At 39.9% G+C, this 19,921-nt stretch overlaps 1 long non-coding RNA gene across 2 annotated transcripts; it reads right to left on the reverse strand.

Moving 5' to 3' along the window:
* Window positions 1-585: 585 nt before the first annotated feature.
* Window positions 586-19,252, reverse strand: LOC113633500 (uncharacterized). Of its 2 annotated transcripts, XR_003438217.1 has the most exons (4): window positions 18,829-19,252; window positions 9,594-9,739; window positions 7,871-7,991; window positions 586-853 (listed from the first exon to the last, which is right to left on the reverse strand). It is a non-coding gene; the product is annotated as an uncharacterized LOC113633500 (long non-coding RNA). The 2 variants fall into 2 exon arrangements; XR_003438218.1 differs by lacking the exon at window positions 9,594-9,739.
* Window positions 19,253-19,921: the final 669 nt, after the last annotated feature.

The raw sequence follows: 19,921 nt of genomic DNA on the forward strand, positions 1-19,921 counted from the left end.
TCCCAATTTAATGGTCTGTCATGCAGTAAGCAGAATGAATTTGGATTTGGTAACATTATCTTACTATTTACTACATGGCATTGTAATTTCTAGTTTGTCCATATTCTTGGTAAACTGCAAGTTTTGAGAAAGTAGGAATCATGACTGTTTTGTTATCTTTTATATCTCTAATAAGAATCAGAGTGTTTCAGGTATACAGGAAGCACTGAATAAGTATTCATTGAATAAAGGAATGCATATGTGAATTAACCTCTGTCTCCCACTTTCCCTATCTGCTTTGAGTGGCTCCTGGACATTTTCTGGGATCTTTTTGTAATGATTTACTGTTAGTTTTAGGATAGTTTGGCCTTTAGGTAATATGTTGGCATACCAGTAGGTACAGTGAACTTGGTAAATATTAAGTTTGTGTTTTTGAAATCAAAAACATCTCCTGAAATGTATTATAATTATTGGTTAAATAATTTTCAGATGGTTTTTAAAATACTGTATGACTATTGAGGTACTTCATTAACTAACACTTAAATGATATGGTAAATACTTACAGGAGTCTAGAGAAAAGCAAAGAATGCTTTAACTGCCCTAAATATCAGTTTTATTGTGCAATGGAGACTCCAGGAACCATATCCTGAAGTTGAGGTGGTAGTTACCCTTCCCCACTGTCAAGTCTGTTCAGCAACATGCAGTCATCATCCTCAGCTGCTGCTGATTAGGCTTGTTGTCACTTCCTGTCTCTTCTGTGACTCGTTCCTGTTCACCTTCGCCTCTAAGCCTCCAGCTTCCTTCCTAGTCCTCTGCGTACAAGAGGTTGTTAGGAAAGTTCCACCCAGTCATTTCATTCATCCTGTGGTGAATGCTGTTTTCAGAATTAAAGACCAGAATGTCCTGATTAAACACTTAATTAGACATAATAAAAAATATTGCCAGTTTTAAATAATTGATTCACTCATTAGTTTAATATGCTAATGACAGAGCCTTGAGAAAAGGAAATGGAATAAAATTTACCCTCTAAGAAAGTGGGTTGAAATTAGATTTTTCAGAGTAAATTACCAGCTCCTGATAGATGAGAGCAGTCTAACTAGTATTTCATTCACTGCGTGGACCTCTAATAGCTAAATTTTTTGCAAATGACAGCATTCAGGACTGGCCTTTAGTTATTTACTGTTATAAACTTCCATATGCTGTGAGATACAATGGAAAGAACCCTGCACTGGTTAACTGGTTTAACTGGTTTGTGTTCCAATCACATTTGTCACTTCCCTAATGTGTCTTGGAAAAGCCTCCCAATCTCTTTGAGCCTTCACTTGCCCTGATGTTAAGATGAAGACTGAGATTGTGTCCTAGACAACTTTTTGTCTCTAACATCTTCCTTGGTACCTACCGAGAACTAGGCACTCAGTATATATTTATCGAATTAATTACAGAAGGAGAGTAGATCAGGTAATATCTTAAGTACCTTTCAATTCCAAAATTCCATGATTCTAATATTTACCTTTTCTTGATTTTTGTCCCAAATTTCTAGGCAAAATGACTTTTGAGGCCTGCGCAAACCGATGATTAGAGGGAAAGATAGAAAATTCTGATTCAGCACCAAGAGTGAGCTGAACTTGTAAAAAATCATTTATTAATTATTTCTACTGACATCCATGATCTGGAATATTATATCAGAAAATTTTAGGAGGACTCACTTACATCACAGATCTTATTCTTTGCCATCATCCTCGTGAGAGGTGTAAGAAAATGAGGAACAACAAAATGGCAAGATGGAGAAGATTATGTTAGATGTCTGTTGACCTGGTGCACAAAATATTGTTCCACAAATAAAGCAAGATGCAGAGACTAGTCCCTAACATAATCGTATTTTAATAAGAATAAGAAATAATTATAAACATACATACATACTCTATGTGTGTTGCAGGGAGATATATATTTGTATGAGCTTAGGAAAGATGTATAGTTGACTACCCAGCAAATTGTTAATTTCTGTTTCTAGGAGTGTTTAGATGGGAGAGAATGGGAGGAAGGTATGGAAGGGAGGAGGTTTGCATTTTTCTTTGCCCACTTCTGTTCTGTTTGGCTTGTTTTATAAGCAATTATAATTTTCACTTCCTTCTTCAAACTAAGAAATGAGTAAAACATGGTGGTTCCCCAATTTAACTTGTGATAGCATTCCAAATAATTCATAATTCAATCAAAGTGCCTAGATTGGCCTCCATGACCCTTATGTTCTGGCCTCTCACTACCTCTGAGACCTCAGCTCCTGTGAGTCTTCTCCTCATTTACTCCCTTCCAGCCACTCTGATTCTCCTTAACATTCCTCAAACATGCTAAGCTTGCTCCTACCAAGGGCCTTTGTACTGGCTGCCATCTCTTCCTCTAGATGTCCACATGGCTCTCTCCTCATGTTGCTCAGATTTCTGCTAAAATGTCATCTTTTTGGCCATTATATATTTTGTCCCTCTTCCCTGGCACTCTTTTGCCTGCTTTATTCTACTTTCTTTTTTTTTTTCCATGAAATTTATTGCTATCTGAGAGGCTATATATTATTTACTTGTCTAGTTGCTTACTGATCTGATCTCCTTATATTGGAATGTTTCCCAGTGCCTAGAACAGTGCCTAACATACACGTGACATTCAATTAATACATACAAAGGTGAATAAGTCAAGTGTGGTCCATTCTCGTGGAGCAATCTAGTGCCATCTGGGACACGCCTTCTGGTCTATACAGTTGATATGGGTTTTTACAAAGAGGGAACAGAAATAGGAAGAGTTTAAACCCAGGTTTCCTTCTGCTCCTAGCCCCCGACATCTAGTGACATCACTCAGGTTACTCTGCTAATCTTGACCTATTACCTCTACCCTTTACTTAGTTGTCCAGCTTCACTAGACAGGATCAGACTCAGCAAAATCATGTCTTTCAGTTTGTCTAATCACCTAACATTTGTTTATTTGATGTCTCCAACTAGATTGTCTCAATCTTGTTTTAATATACCCAATATGGAGCATAGACCCATTTAAGAGGCAAAGTGAGCAGTATATTCTCACCCCTGGATTCTTCACTGAAATATTCTATCTCCAGCTTTTCTATGTCAGTAGGTAAGCATGTTCCATTTATGCTAAGATGCTCTTAGAAACAAATGAAATAAAGCACAATTCATTTGGCTTAACCAATCAAGATTTGTTGGCCCTCAGAACAAATACAGTCTCAAGGAACGGCAGTTTCATGGTTGATAGATCCAGCTTCTCAGTCATGTCTCCAAAGAGCCAATTTCTTTTCATCTTTCTGCTCAGCAATCCTCAACCTGAGTTCCATCCTAATACTTACTCTCCTAGTTGTAGCAGGATAATTGTCTGACAAAGTCAGGGATACAATCATCCTTGCTCAAGTCCAGTAGGAGAGATTCCTTCTGCCCCAGTATTGCAACAGTGCTAAGATACACACTGATTGGACCAATGTGGGGCATATGTCTTCCCCAGAATGAACGGCCATAACCAAGGGAATGGAATGTACTGATTGGGTTTAGCCAATCCAAGACCACCCCTAGATCAGGGAGTGAGGTCAGCTTCCTCTAAAGTCTATTGGAGGAGAGGAGAAGAGAATCCAACAGTGAAAATCAGGATACTCTTAGAACAAATGTCCACTACAAATATCACTATAGGGAGGGATGTGAGGGCAAAGGGAAAAGGCTCATCTCAACTTTCTATGGGCCCCAGAAAGTCCACAACTACAGCTTTTTCATTTGGATTCCCAATGTCCTAAGTCTCTCTAGAGCATATTTATTGGTTGGAAATTACATGGAATCCAGGAGAATTAAGTCTGAGTCTAAATGATGGGCCTGGTCAGTGCACAGGGGATGTTCTCAGTTAGGGACTTGCCTCTACAAAAAGGCCAAAGGATTTCCCGATAGAGATGGCAATGCCAGAAAAATTAAGTTGTTTTTTTCCCCTCCTTATCCCAGTTTAGAAACGGGGGATGGGAAGGAAAGGGGGAATCCATTAGAACGATAAAAACTAAATTTTATATCTGTTAGCAATTCTTTCCCCATTTAAGCATTAATAATCTTCTACCAAAAAACATCAGTGTCTATATCACATTCTTGTAGGGATAGTCCAACCTGTCACTGAGGAAGTACTAAGAAAGCTCCAAGAATCAAAGAAAATGCTCAGTGTAAGTCGATGGCATTAATTTTTTTTCTTATTGTGGAGAATTTTAAGCACATAAAAGTACAATGAACTGCTATGTAGCCATTATCCAGCCTCAACAATAATCTACACATGGCCAATCCTGGTTTCAGCCACCCCTCCCCCCATATTATTTTGAAGCTAACTGTATACCATGTAATTTCACCTGTAAATATTTCAGTATGTAACTCCTGTATCTCTGAAAGATGATCAAATCTTTAAGAAACCACTATACCATTATCACAGCCTTTAAAATTAGCAATATTTTGTAAATAATTATCAAATATCTAGTCAGTGATCACATCTACAGTTCGCATGAACGTCATAATTTTTAAATTTGTATGTTTGAATTAGGAGGCAAATGAAGTCCACATATTATAATTCATTTATAAGCATTTAAAGTATCTATGGGTTCCATCTCACTTCTCTTTTGTCTTTCTTATAATGTGTTTGTTAGGCAATCAGGTAATAATGCCCTGAAGATTTTTCCACAGTCTGGATGAAGCTGAATGCAATCCCATGGTATAGGTTAACACTTTTCTCTCTTCTCTCCTGTAAATTGGTAGCTGGAGCTAGAATCTTCATCAGACTCAGGTGTGGATGGCATTTTGAACCATCAGTCAAGGAAATGTATTCATATATCTTCTCGTAGATATATTCAAAAGTGCCTGAGAGATTCCAAGCTACAGCGAGGTGTCATTTTGTTTACAGCAAATAAATAACCCAAATGGAGGGAGTTCGCATGGCAGGTTTTTATTCTGAAACTCACACAGCTAACATTTCCAAGTTGGAGGAAAATACACTGCACGAGTGTGGGTCTGCAAGTCTGTACTGTACTCTCATTTGTAATGATGCAAACACGTTGCTGTATATTTCATTGACCAACCTACTGAAGCAATGGTGTGCCGAAACCCAGTATAGAACACAGAATATGAAAGCTTGCTTAGCAATTATTTAGTCTGTTGCTTCTGTTTTTTCAAAGCTCAGAGAAGTTAATGATGTGCAGTTAAAAGACATGGCAAGTGGAGACCCCAGAGCACCTGATTTCCAATCAATGGCTTTTTTCACCATCTCTCTGCTAAAAGGCTAAGGATAGTTCAATTCACCTGCCTCAAATCTATGTAACCTTAAGTCTTCCCATCATTGTCCGAGAGCTGGACCCTAAAGAGAGATTTCTTTGGAACTAGGGAGTAGAAGATCTCCCACCCACCTACTTTCATGATCAGCTGGGATTATAGTATTTCACCGCTCACCCTTCTCACCTGGGGATGGAACAAAGGTGAATCCTTGCTTTCCCCTGAGGCTCCAGTATCATCGACAGTGTCATCCTCTCATTCCTTCGCAAGTCTAAGCAGCTCGCTCTGCTTCTCATTCGTTTCTCTCCCTTTTTTTCTCAAGACCCTGCTCAGATTCTGGTTATTCCATCCATAAGTGACGGTAACCTCTTTTCCTGTTCACTTCCTCTTGCCTTTAATACAATCCTTTACATGTACTGAATGGAGGGCATATCTCAGTTATTCAAAATCTTCTAAGGACAATTGTCATCTGTCTAGTCCAAATGCAAACTCTTTTTTTCAGATTAATTTTTTTATTGAAGTACAATTGATTTACAATGTTTCAGGTGTACAGCAAAGTGATTCAGTTATATATATATATATATATATATATATATATATATTCTTTTTCAGATTCTTTTCCATTATAGGTTATTACAAGATATTGAATATAGTTCCCTGTGCTGTACAGTAGGTTTTTGTTGATTATCTATTCTGTATGTAGTAGTGTGTGTCTGTTAATCCCAAATCCCTAATTTACCCCTCCACTCCCTTTCCCCTTTGGTGACCGTAAGTTTGTTTTCTACGTCTGTGAGTCTATTTCTGTTTTGTAAATAAGTTCCCTTGTGTTATTTTTTTAGATTCCACATATAAGTGATACCATATGATATTTGGCTTTCTCTGTCTGTCTTATTTCACTTAGTATAATTTCTAGGTCCATCCGTGTTGCCAAACGCAAACTCTTGACCCTGATTTTCACTAATATCACTTCCTCTTTGTGCTGCTGGTTTAACTCTCTGATTTCACATTTACATCCTCCTCATAGCATCTTCTCCAACCCTCTCAACAGAGTTTGTGAAACTTACATGTCAAGTGCATAGAACATGTTAAAACCCAGGCCAAGTCCCTTTTCTTCTGAGAAATCACCTCCACTTAATACAAATTCCAAATTTCTTGACCTCTTTGCACCCTTCCTTCCTTGACACTCATGTTCCCTGTCATGAGCGCCTATGGCACAGTCTCCACAAACTCATCTGGCTAACTTAATACCACTTATAGGGATATCTGGCCATGAACAAATTCTCCAACTTCCCTGTAAAGTTGCAATCATTGATAACTATTTGTTGACTATTTATTAAGTGCTACATTTAATAAGGCACTAATATAAATAATATGGTATCTACACCAGTGTACAAAAAACACAGTCTCTGCCATCAAACCCTTATATTCTAGCCAAACCAACAAAACATGCACACTTGAAAAGATGACTAACAACCAAAAACGATAATTACAAATGAAAAATTATTAATAGCCAGACAGTGGCTACTATGAGGAATTCAGCAGAGAGGCCCTAGAAAGAGGAAGAGAAATTCGACCTTGGGCTTGGAGTTCTGGGTAGTTTTTAATGTGCAGAGAGGGGATCAGAATTAGCTGGGACATGAACATGGAGGGCAGGCTCTCAGCAGATATGGACCACTATTCATCTTTAGTGTACTTGTAAAAGGAAACATGACTGCCGACTATAAACATGATGAAGATGATGTTAGCCATGGTGCTGATGACATGAGGAAGGTGAGGATATTGGCAGTACTGACAAAAGACAGCGATGATTCTAGAATCAGTGAACCATGCTTTACAAAAGAAGCCGTTCTCTTTTTTCCAGTTTGGCCTTGATTTGTGTCAGTTGGTGTGAAATTGTCTCTCGTGTCACTCTACCATTCCAATACTAATTTTGATAGCAAGGCTGCGGTTGACTATTCTTGCTTTATATCAATGGCTTAATGAATTTTTTTTTTCCAGTGGAACAGCAGCAAAACTTGTGGGTTGATGCTAATTTACCTGGCTAGGGTCTTATTAATATACTTTGGCTGGGGACAGATGGAGTGCTCAGGCAAGGCACAAAAGAGTTTTCTGTGCTTTGAGAGTTTTCTGCAGAGTTTGTTTTCCTTTAGTACCTGTTGCCCAATTTCACTCCTAGAAGCTTGGCTTCTGGACAGAGGATAATACAAGCCTAACCTTACCTCCAACTGAAGAAGCCGCCTGCATGTATCCAACATTGAGATTATCTTGACAATGCACTGCTACATCTAAACTCACAAGAGCACGTGCACACACACACACACACACACACACACACACACACTCCACTTTATCCTGCCATTTCACTCTTAAGTTTGGGAAAATTGAAGGCGCAAAGGCAAGCATGATCTCAGTTCCACTCGGTAGAGGCTTGAGTTAAAATGACGCCTGGAAAGCAAATGCGGTGACCTTTAAAGGAATCGAGAAGAAGCTATTTCCAGCACATTACTAAATGCTATATTTTAAAGGTTCTAACCTTATTTGCTACAAGTGTATAATATCGGGAAACCCTCGTGAAGGAAGGGTCTGCATTCATCACAAAGGCACAAGTCACTTACGGAAGGGATGAGGAAAGTTATTACTTCCCAACTTGCAGACACTGTTTAGCTCAGCTCCTTCTGTGGTTTGCTGCATTAAATAAGGTTCAGAGATCACTTGGAGAATTACAGGCTTCTTGACCTAAAAAAATATAAAGTTTTCTGCAAATAACAATAGTCATATCATCATACAGAACAATTTATGACACACACACACACTCCACCTTTTACAGTTCACACCAGCTGGCAAGACTGACGCTTCATGTGTCTGTGGTATTAATTTCATTTACTCTTCTAGCTGATTAATAGTAGTAATTGATCTATGAGACTCAGTATCAAAATAAAGAATGGGTAAGCAGAAGAAATTACTCATTGAAAAAAAAAACAACAACCTAAAACACAGTCTTTGAAACCAAAGTTGGTCTCCACTGTACAGGTCTGGAGGACTATTTGCAAAAAATAAAAATATGTAACACTGATTATCTTGACATTTAATGGAGTCCTCAGGTTTAGATGTCTTAGAATAGATAGGTAGATGGATAGACATAGAAAGATAGATAGCTGGATAGATAGCTGGATAGATAGACAGACGATCAATCAATCTTGTTAATGCCGACAATATTGCCTTACATTTGTAAACCGCTTTACAAAACACTGGTGTTTGGCACTCTTTTTTATTCTTAACCTTATTATATTTTATAGATTGGAAGTAAAGATTTCCAGCAAGCCAGCTTCAGTAGCTCTTTTTCCCACCCTGATTGCATAACTCACATCTGTGAAGGAGTGTGTTGCCAATTATCTCATGGATATAGGATTTATAAGTCAGCCAAGTCAATAAAACATTGTGTGAGGGCCTATGTGGTCAGAAGTGTCACCAGTTGACCTTTATGCTAAGTGGAGCTGTCAAAACATTAGTAAATAACCCTGATTACCTAACAATGCGCTGGCCTCCACGTGAGGGTCTAACTGATTTTTGATTTTTTAATAGCAGACTGGAGAATCCCTTTCAACCTAGTTAGCATAAAACCATTTGTTGCCGTTTTTTGGTTTTCCATACTTAGAGTTGAAAGATTGAGGCCACCAGGAGAAAACAACTATATGGGGCCTAGGGCATGGGTTTTCAGGCTAGGGGGAGTGCTCTGAAGCAAGATTCTCTCATGGTCAGAGAGTAACTGTGTGAGGGTTTTGAAAGTTCTCATTTAGCCAAAGCCCCAGGCAAAAGAAACCGACAAGGGCATCAGTCTCCAAAGCAGCAATAAGCAAAGTCAGAGAAGTAAAAGAAACCAAATAGTTAAAAGTGGCGAGTAGGGGCTTCCCTGGTGGCGCAGTGGTTGAGAATCTGCCTGCTACTGCAGAGGACACGGGTTCGAGCCCTGGTCTGGGAAGATCCCACATGCCGCGGAGCAGCTAGGCCCGTGAGCCACAGCTACTGAGCCTGTGCGTCTGGAGCCTGTGCTCCGCAACAAGAGAGGCCGCGATGGTGAGAGGCCCGCGCATCGCGATGAAGAGTGGCCCCCGCTTGCCACAACTAGAGAAAGCCCTCGCACAGAAACAAAGACCCAACACAGCAAAAATTAATTAATTAATTAATAAACTCCTACCCCCAACATGTTCTTTAAAAAAAAAAAAAAAGTGGCGAGCAAACTACATTCAGAAATCAGTTCAGTTTCACAAATAAGGGTAGGAAAAGTGGAGAAACCCTAAGCCGTTAAATCAAAAAGTCACTTAAACCTAAAGATCTTACCAGTAGTTCCCCTGTGACTTGGGCCATTATGGCTACAAAATGTCCTTGACTGAGTTACACGAAATCTAAGGTCTACTGGCGGTGGCTGACTTCTAATGGCACAATGAGTATCCTAAAGCAGTTTAGGCTACTGTTGTTGAAGCACTCTAGAATGAAACAAAATGCACATTGATTTTCAGTACGGAGATCCCAAGATCACCGTTAAGTCGAAAAATGTTTCTGCGAGATAATTCCTGTAGCCTGAGACACAATAAAATAAACACGGGGAAATTCAGGTCTGTGAGTCCCTCATGCTAGCGCATGCTGAATTATCTTGGGTGGTTCATTTTTATTTTATGCTGCCGTGCCCTTTAATCTGCCTCCATCTCTAGGTGAAACTCCATGCATAAGGTGGTTGGATTTAATCCAAACTCAATCAACATAATCAAAAGGAAGTACTGAAGAACACACATGACAAGTGTCAGGACTCCCTTCATATTCTCGTTGGCAAGATTGGTTGTGGGTTTGCCAAGGGAGACTGGAATGGGATGTTTTTGGTTGAACTTGAACTTTGGTTATAAGACTTCAGTGGAAGGATGTGTTCATTTATCTACTTAACAAATATGCTGGATATTCTCACGCGGGGATGCCCGGCATATACACAATTTCTAGGTTGCAGATGGCTGTCATGCCTATACCCCGCCGTTGTTTTGTTCTATCTTCCTCTATAATGACAATGGCTGACTGTTACTGACTGCTTCTAATACACCAGGCACTGTTCTACTGATACACACTCCGTGTGGGATCACTCATTTAATCTTCCCAATAATCTTCAGCAGTGCATGCTATGATTATTCTTAATTTTCCTAGTAAGGAAACTGAAGTACAGAGAGGCTAAAGGATTTGCCAAGTTCACACAGCCAGTGAGTGGGAGAATTGGGATTTGAGCAGTTTATCGATTCCAGGGTACTTGCTACCTCATAGACTTTTGTGAGGATTCAAACATTCCTGACACACAGTAGCAAATAACTGTCAGCTATAATTTTTTATTATTTAGGCTCATCCTATTGCTGTTAACCTACTTTTTTTTTTCACCACAGGAGAAAGACAACTTTTATTCTTTCAAGAAAATGTACCAACAGGTTGAAGGAAGAAGCATGCTGGCCACATCCCCTGTCCTAAGCAGGGGTCTGAGATGATGCCAGGCCTGACCAGGGCTTGGGAGAAGCTAACGGGGCTCCCTGTGGTACTGGGGGGAGGGCTGGACCAGCTCAGAGGTGAGACTTTGTTCTGTTAGCAGTGTGATTCTCAAATTCACAGCCTAGACTCGGTCCCCCAGCCCCCTGTAAACATGAGAATAGGCTCGTGACTGCCAGCTTCTCCCTGGGTCTCCATCCTGATGGTCCATTTGGAGATTTTGGACTTGCTAGCCTCCATAATCATCTGAGCCAGTTACTTAAAATAAATATTTGTATAATTTTTTAATATACACACATGCACATCCTATTGGTTCTGTTTTTCTGGAGAACCCTGACTAATACACCCATGAACTGAAATGTCAAAAACCAGACTGGGCATTTTTACCAGCCTACACAAATTACATCACTTCTCCCCATCCTTACTGGAACTTTGAGAGTTAGAAAATCCCCAAATTTCTCCCTGAGGTGTAGACTTTCGAAGTATTATCAGTTTGCTGCTCCTTTTCAGTTTGCCTACAAAGAAGAACTTCAGGCTACACAATAAACAGAAATGCCAGCAGTGCGACCGGATTGTCCAAGGTTGTGGCTTGTTCTAGAACACACCGGGACACAGCTGACCACAGCGCTCCCATTGGCTGAAACCAAGATGTGATTGATTAAATATCCTGCCAGAGATTTTATGCCTAATTATTTAAGTTCCCTAAGGCTAATCTTTAAGAAAACAGTGGAAGAAGAATACCAATAACTCACAAAAGATAACTTTCACACCATCAAAAGCAAGTGTCCCATTTCACCCAGTTCCACCTGTCAGTCCCCCCCACACCTCCGCAAGGATGTCCTTTTCATATGTTAAAGACTTCTTGTAGGGTGGAATGATGTGTTAAGTTATAAACAGCTGGTGGGCGGTTTAATATAGTTACATGTGATTGGATCTTCCCCTTTCATTTTCTCACCCTTGTCGCTTTAAAAATAAAAAAGCTACACCCTCCAGAAAGCACAAGATATATAAAACCAATATGTTTGCCTTTCAGTTAAAGACCTCAGGCTCTCAGCTGGAGTGCAACACCCCAGCATCAATGAGAAGATTTTTCTAAGAACTGTGAAATGCAGGACCAGGACCGGGAGTGCTTCTGTAGGAGAATCCTGCTAATGAGCTTAAATGTCCCTGAGAGCTCAGGTCACTCTGAGCTGAAGCATCATCTACACGTTTTCACCTTGGAGGTGTCTTTTTTCCTGAAATTCTAATCTACTAAGACATACTTAAGATTTAACAATCAAAATGTTTACATGGATTCAAATTTTTTTTTTTTAAGTTCTGGCTAACGGAACTATGAAAATGACACGCAGGTATAGTCCAAACTTCTCTGTCTCTTTTTCTAACAGACCTTCTTTTTTTAGAGCAGTTTTAGGTTCACAACAAAATTGGGCAGAAGGGACAGAGATTTCCCATGTACTCCCTGCCCCCATACATGCATATCCTTCCCCATTATCGATGTCATCCCCCAGAGCAGTACCTTTGTTACAATTGATGAACCTATACTGACACATCATTATCACTCAAAGCCCATACTTTACATTATGGTCCACTCTTGGTGCTGGACATTCTATGGATTTGGACCAACGTATGATGTATCCACCATTATAGTATCATGCAGAGTAGCTTCACTGTCCTAAAAAATCTGTGTTCTGCCTATTCATCCCTCCCTCCCTTCTAACCCCTGGCAACCACTCATCTTTTTACTGTATCCATGGTTTGATTTTTTTCTAGAATGTCACATAGTTAGAAGCACATAGAAAGAAGTCAGCCTGGCTTCTTTCACTTAGTAGTATGCATTTAAGTTTCCTCCAAGACTTTTCATAGCTTGATGGCTCAATTCTTTTTAGCTCTGAATAAATATTACATTGTCTGAATGTATCACAGTTTATCTACTCATCTACTGAAGCATAACTTGGTTGCCCAAACTTGCCAAGTTCTCTTTCGAAATATCTCTGAAGAAATAAAGGGATTAGTAACTCACTTCACGGGAAAAGAAAATATTAATTTTTTAAAAGATGTATTTATGGATCAAAGGCCACAAATTTGCTGTGTGGTAGGCAAACTGGGTAGGAGTAGACTTGAGTAAGGAAAACCAATGAGTTATAAACATACTAGTCTTTGATATGATTTACTCTGGCTTAATCACACAATGTTAAATATTGCATAAAATTAGAATTTTGAGCATATGTTTAAACATCTCTGAAATCTATAGCATTATTTAGAAATTTCAAATTTTACCCAGTTAGCAACTTACTTTATTCAAGACTTCAAGTTGTTTCTGTTGACTACCTCATTACCTTAAGAGAAAATAATATTGACTTTCATCTTCAGAAGAAAAATGAAGCAAAGTAACCATAAAAAAATAGATTCCTGGCATGGTGTATTCTCAGGTATATGTTCTACTTACATTGTGCCTTCCTTACAACACACATAGTAACACCGTTAGAAGTTTAACTGGCTGCCTAGTTAGTTGTTTGCATCCCATAATTCAACTTAATTTTTTTCTTTTATCAAACCAGTCCATTGTTTCTGAACAGTTCATACATCTCCATGATAATGTGAGCTCCATGAGGGCATCCATAGTTTCCTGGTTTAGTTCTTGAATCGTGGTCCTCAGTAAATTTGCTGAATGAATGTCCATTTGTTTGTTTGTTTTAAATGAATAGGAACTATATCTGGTTCACAGTGTGGCTATACCTGCCACCATATTATAACCAATACAGCAAATCTGTGAATAAACGCTTGCAGACAATTCTCCGTCAGGGCCAGAGCTATGTTGGGCATGCTCCAGAGGGTACCGTTTTTATAGATGACGATGATGGGAATTGAGGCCCCTGGAGTTAGTGGGGCAGCCCCAGTTTGTTTTACTGATTATCATCAACAACCCTTGAGAATCTCTGTATGGTCGATGTTTACTTCTAATCAAGAATCAAGATGAACAGTACTTTCAATGTGTCTTGAGAATTTTACATGCCATCTAATTAACTAATTGAAGGTGCCTTTATTACAAGGCTGAGAACCCTTGTTATTAGCTTCTCTTAAATGGGGATAAAAATCCTGCTCAGGCTGCCTCACTGGGGTGGGGTGAATTTTTGACATCTGTTTGCTCATCTGTAAACTAAGCAGGTCTAAAACCGGAGAGCTGTATGGATTCTTGTAGTTCCGACATTCTGTAAATTTAAAATACACAGAATCCTGAGAATTCAGGCTCATTCTGTGACCATTGCCTTTGGCCTCAAAGTCTCGAATCACATTGTAAATAAAAGCTTTGTGTTTTTTATTCAACAGATATTTAGAGAACACCTGTGATGCTAGTAGTCACTGAGAAGGAACTAGATATGCCCAATCACCTCCACCAGTAATAACTAACAACCATTATTGAACAGTAATGCCAGCATGCATTAAGTATTTACTATGCCCCAGCCACTCTTCTAAGATTTATATATCTTATTAATCCTCTTAACAATCCTATAAGGTAGGTATAAATAAGAAAACTGAGGCACAGAGAGGGTATGACCACCACGGGTAAGTGAAAGAGCTAGGATTCAAATACAGGCAGTATGACTCCAAAGCCCTCGCTCTTAATCACTGCACTATCGTAAAAGAATTACAAAGAAATTACAAAAGAAAACAAAGAATGTGAAGAGTTACTTATAGAGTCTGCATTTCTTACATTGATTTAACTTCTAAACTGAAAGAAATTATCCACATAATCTAAAGTAGATTCGGTGGGAAGAATCGGGATGAGAAACAACAATGACAACAACCAAAGCCCCCATCTCTTAATATACTCATTTATGCTAATATTATGATGTCGGTTTAGAAGGAACACACTGGGAACAGACTCAGGAATTTAACTCTGGGTCGATGTGAATTACTTCCGGTTCGGGGCTCACTCCAAATAACCTGAATGAAGGCCCAAGTCCCACTTCCGTGTGTAAGTGGGAAAAGTCCAGTGATGACTCCAACCTTCACAGGTCTTTTTCTCCTCGCTCCAATGGAGCTGACTCTGCACTCTAGAGGCTGGCACTGGAGAGATGCTGTAGCATCGAGTGAAGATGGGAGCTTTGGAGCCCCAGCTGGCTGTGAACTCAAAAAGAACTGAGTGGGAATCCTGGCTCTCCTGGAAGAGCAGTTCTGCCAAGTTCCTCAGTCACGCCAACTTCAGGTTCTCTATTTGAGTAATGGGAGAAAGACAGCACCTACCTAATAGGATTGTTATGAGAATTAAATGAGATGATACATTTCTAGGTAATGCTATTCTGTAATAACGTAAATGGAAAAAGAATTTGAAACAGAAAAGATATATGTATAACTGAATCACTTTGCTGTACACCTGAAATTAACAAAACATTGTTAATCAACTATGCTCCAATATAAAATTAAAATTAAAAAAAAAGTATACACTATATGACCCCCGTCCCCCCCAAATAAAGATAACATTAAGCCTTGGCACAGACTCAGCACTCAAAAATGGTTTGCTGTTACTATTATTAACACTACTCTGTACTAGTCAACCATATCTCTCAACAGGACCATATGCCTCAAAGGTGGGTTTCTAAGACTTTTGCTTTTTTGTATCTACCTTGGTGCCTAGCACTTACGATGTGCAATAAATACACATAGACAGATAAACTGGCAAGGAGGGCAAAAAAGGAGAGCTCAGTTCTCTGCCCATAAAGTTCCCAAAACAAAGACAGCAAGTGAGTGGATTTGCCGTTTGGTGTTTTGATCATTCTCTTCAGATTTGTATGATCAGATTTCTTCTCTTTTGTAAATCACAGGAATAACTTCAGGAAGCCTCAGACATCCTCATATAAGGTTAAATATTTAAAACAGAGCTGCATGAGCCTTGAAAAGATCCAGACAAACATATGTTGAGAAGCTTTGGCAAAGCCCGGCGCAGCACAACGAGCAAAGGGAGGCCTAGCACCCCTGCACCCATCGTCAGGGGCCGTCCATCTTGAGCACAGCTTGCAGGCCTCATCTCAAGCATGAGGTCACCCAGAGCCCAGATGGGCAGGCGGGTTGCAGAATAAGATATGTCTGGGTGAAGATGTGAAAGGAATTGGGACTAACAACCATAATGGAAACAGGAAATGAGACTTAGGTCAGCCGAACTGCACAGTTGTTGAAAAAGCAAAACTTAGCCATGTGGTATAATTTTCATGCTCCATGAGGTTTACCACCAATCAGCCAACTTTACCAATAGATTAAGCTGTCACTATGAAAAAAAAAAAACCCTCAAAGGTGTCCCTTCCCCCCCAGTCTTCCTCAGTTCCTTCCTGTACTCCAAATCAACATTCACTAGAGCTGAAGGGTCATCCCATTCAAATGCTTCAACCCACTACTTTTTCCCTACTATTTAGAGCCATTACAATGAATCTGGCAAGGCCTTTGAAGACTGGAGGGGCTCAATGATATATGAAACAAGAAAGAAAAAAATAAGGATTTATTATAATAAAAGAGCCAGCCTCTTCCCTTATGGTACACATAGGCATGTATGTTCATAATAGGGATATACTCACAAACTCACCCATACACATGCACAGACACACACAGTGCTTCTGCCCTTTGTACAGGGAGTTATTTTGAGAAAACTGTTGCTGGGTCTCTGGGCTAGGAGAGCAGCGAATCATTAATCTCTCAAGATGGTTAGGTTACGCTTGCTGCCGTGATGTTACTGACCTAACCCTCCCAGAGTACATCCAAGGCTGTCTGCCGACCTGAAAACTTTAAACATCTCTGCCACTCTGCCCTTGACCTCACATGGACCCTGATGTCTTTTTGGCTGATGATAAAATTCATGCACAGCCAAGACATGTGGTTTCACAGAAATACCAGCACCAAGTTCTGCTATTTCTTTTAAAACTATCTATAACATTACCGTTTCTAAAAATCTACAATTCTACTCTTTAATATATACCAGCATGTTTAAGACTTGGGAAGCATCCTACACAAAATGTTTCTTAGTTCTTCAGACTCATTTCATTTTCTGAAAGGCCTAAAGTCTATGTGCTATATCACCTAATAGTAAAACATCTTATACAATTCTCTCGTTGTTTCACTTTTATTAAAAGCTCTGCTTTTCCAAAGGAAGTGGACCCAGAAAGAGGAAAACTACAGGGAAAATGCTTAGGAAGGAAGTTATTTTTTTGATTTGCTATTTTAAAACAAGAGTAGGAAGGGAGACAGAGCCTGCTGAGTTCATTAGCTGGTAATACATTAACGTATCTCAAAATTAAATAAAATGTCCCAGATTTCATCTTTGTCAAAGAGAAAGATGCTGAGACTAGAAAGGAGAGTATGGACAAACTTAAGTGAGAGAAAATAGAGCCGAAGTCAAGAGTCAAATATAAGACTAGGAAGCTGGAGGGAATGAATTTAAATCCTGTAGCTCAGAAGAAATTATGCACTCGAGACAAAATTACTGAATCCTTTAGGAAACCCAAATGCATAGAGGAGATCTTAGGAAAAACGAGGACTAAAGAGTTTGTCTGGCTACAAACTCAATACAACCTATTCATTCAATAATTCATTCATTAAAAAATGTGAGTCGGGAACCTACTAGTGACAGGGACTACCTAATGTGTGTCTGAAATTATTTGGGGCAGCGAAAAACAAGGCAAAATTTCCACTTTGATGGAGCTGACATTCTAGTGGTAGAGTCAGAAATTAAACAAATAGGGCTTCCCTGGTGGCGCAGTGGTTGAGGGTCCGCCTGCCGACGCAGGGGACACGGGTTCGTGCCGTGGTCAGGGAAGATCCCACATGCCGCGGAGCGGCTGCGCCCGTGAGCCATGGCCACTGAGCCTGCGCCTCCGGAGCCTGTGCTCCGCAACGGGAGAGGCCACAACAGTGAGAGGCCCGCGTACCGCAAAAAAAAAAAAAAAAGAAACTTAAACAAATAAACATATAATGGCAGTTGGTGATAAGGGCCAAGAAGAAAAATAAAGCAGAATAAGAAAACAGAATGTGAGTGTGGGGAGAAATAAGTGTTCTATTTTAGGCAGAGTAGTCAAGTATGAACTTTCTGAGTAGGTAGCATTTGAGCAGCAATGAGTTAAGGGAACAAATGAAGAAAGGATCTAGGGAGATGAATATTCCAGGCATAGGAGGCAACATGTACAGGAGTCTTGAGTAAGGATAAAGCTTTGTGTGTTCAAGAAACAGAAAGAGTAACCCAGTGGCTGGAGCAGAGGAAAGCAGAGCGTGCAGTAGGATAGGTAAGAAAATCACAGAGGGTCTTGGAGGCACAGTGAAGAAGACTAGATTTTGTCTATGTGAATTGGAGGATCCTGAAGAGTTTTGAGTAGAGAAGAATCATGATGTGATTTACAGTTTAAGAAGATTGCTCTGTCTGCTTTGTGGAGCATATATTAAATAAGATCCCAGAGAGGAAACCCTAAGACAAGTTAAGAGGCTAGCCTATCAGCCCAGAAGACAGATGAAGGTGACTGGAGAGGTATGCTAGAGGCGATATCCCTGGAAGGAAACGCAGATGGGACATACCAGTGTGTTGCCCTGAGGACTCAAATATGATAACCAGGTGTTGGCTGGAGCAATTGAGTAAATCATGGGGATACTTACTAAGATGAGAAATACTGGTGGAGGAACAGAATTGGGAGTAGGGTAGAGAATCAAAAGTTACATGGGAAATGAGATTAATAACTATGTAATGGGATTGCTAAAAAAAAACCCAAAAAACCACTAGTGGGACTTTTGACTATATTGATAGAAGTGTAACATCCAGTTCAAAGGACATCATACATCCCATCTACTGTGAACTGTCTGTACCACATCTAACATTGAACAATCCTGTTCAATGTTAGACCCTACGTTTTAAGAGGGATATTGACAAAGAGACCCACGTTCAGAGAACAGAGTCCAGGAAGGAAAAGGGGCTCACATGACAAACGCTTCAGGGAAGTGGGGACCAGAGAAGAAAAGAGATTTCACTGAGAAAGAGGAACGCAGCACGTGGTGGTTGTCTTCAAATATTTAAAAAAATGTAACTTACCCTTTGGGACTACAAAAGGCACTTGAGTAGAAGTGGGTAGAAGACGCCAGGAGACAGACTTCAGAAGGGACTCTCTCAATTAGAAAGCTGTTCTAGAAGAGACCAGCCAAGCATTCATCAGGGGAGCATCAGTTAGGAGCAGGACCAGATAATATTCAAGTCCCTTCCATCCCATGGCTTTCATCACTCTAGATGTAAACTCTTTCTGGTTAGAAGCCATCATGGTATTTTTAAAAAGCCTCTAATAGGGTACATAGCATAGGATCAAAATATACTTAAAAATTCAACTTCTTTTTAACTTGGCATGCTTATCTAGCCAATGAAAACTTTTAAATAGTTGTTAACACTTTTTATTACTGTATTTTGTTTTTTTTGTGTAGGGGTGCTGATGAGAAACCTGTTCTTGGCCATAAAAAGCCTGGCTCAACTCTTTCAATTTTTTTTTTTTTTTTTTTTTTGTGGTACACGGGCCTCTCACTGTTGTGGCCTCTTCCGTTGCGGAGCACAGGCTCCGGACGCACAGGCTCAGCGGCCATGGTTCACGGGCCCAGCTGCTCTGCGGCATGTGGGATCTTCCCGGACCGGGGCACGAGCCCGTGTCCCCTGCATCGGCAGGCGGACTCTCAACCACTGCGCCACCAGGGAAGCCTCTTTCAATTTTTAATAATAGACTAAGACTCATAGTAACTAAGGCTAACACAGAAGCCTAAGAAGTCACTTGCTAATATCCTTCTGCCTCTAAGAAGAGCTGGATAGAGGGACAGCCAGAGTATGAAGAGGACAGACATTCCAGCAAAACACATCTGCCAATAATCTTGAAAAACTGTATTTCAAATGATTGTCGTAAGAATAAAATGAGTTGTTCCATGTAAAGCACTTAGCACAGTGCCTGGACCTTGATAAATGGTTACTGTTATTTTATCACTATAATTATTCACAAATGTTAAATCACTTCTGTATGTTGAACTGTCTGATCTTTAGTTTAAGAACCTCCAGGAAGATGGGGTGGGGCCTTTCCAAGGCCTTCATTTCATAATGTTTGGCGCTTGTTGCTGGGGCCCCCTAATGGATCATCTACAAAATGAGAGGGTAA

The sequence above is a fragment of the Aethalodelphis obliquidens genome, unplaced genomic scaffold (genome assembly GCF_003676395.1).
Source record: "Aethalodelphis obliquidens isolate GAN/ISIS:26980383/991018 unplaced genomic scaffold, ASM367639v1 scaffold40, whole genome shotgun sequence".
In the NCBI taxonomy this organism is placed as follows: domain Eukaryota; kingdom Metazoa; phylum Chordata; class Mammalia; order Artiodactyla; family Delphinidae; genus Aethalodelphis; species Aethalodelphis obliquidens.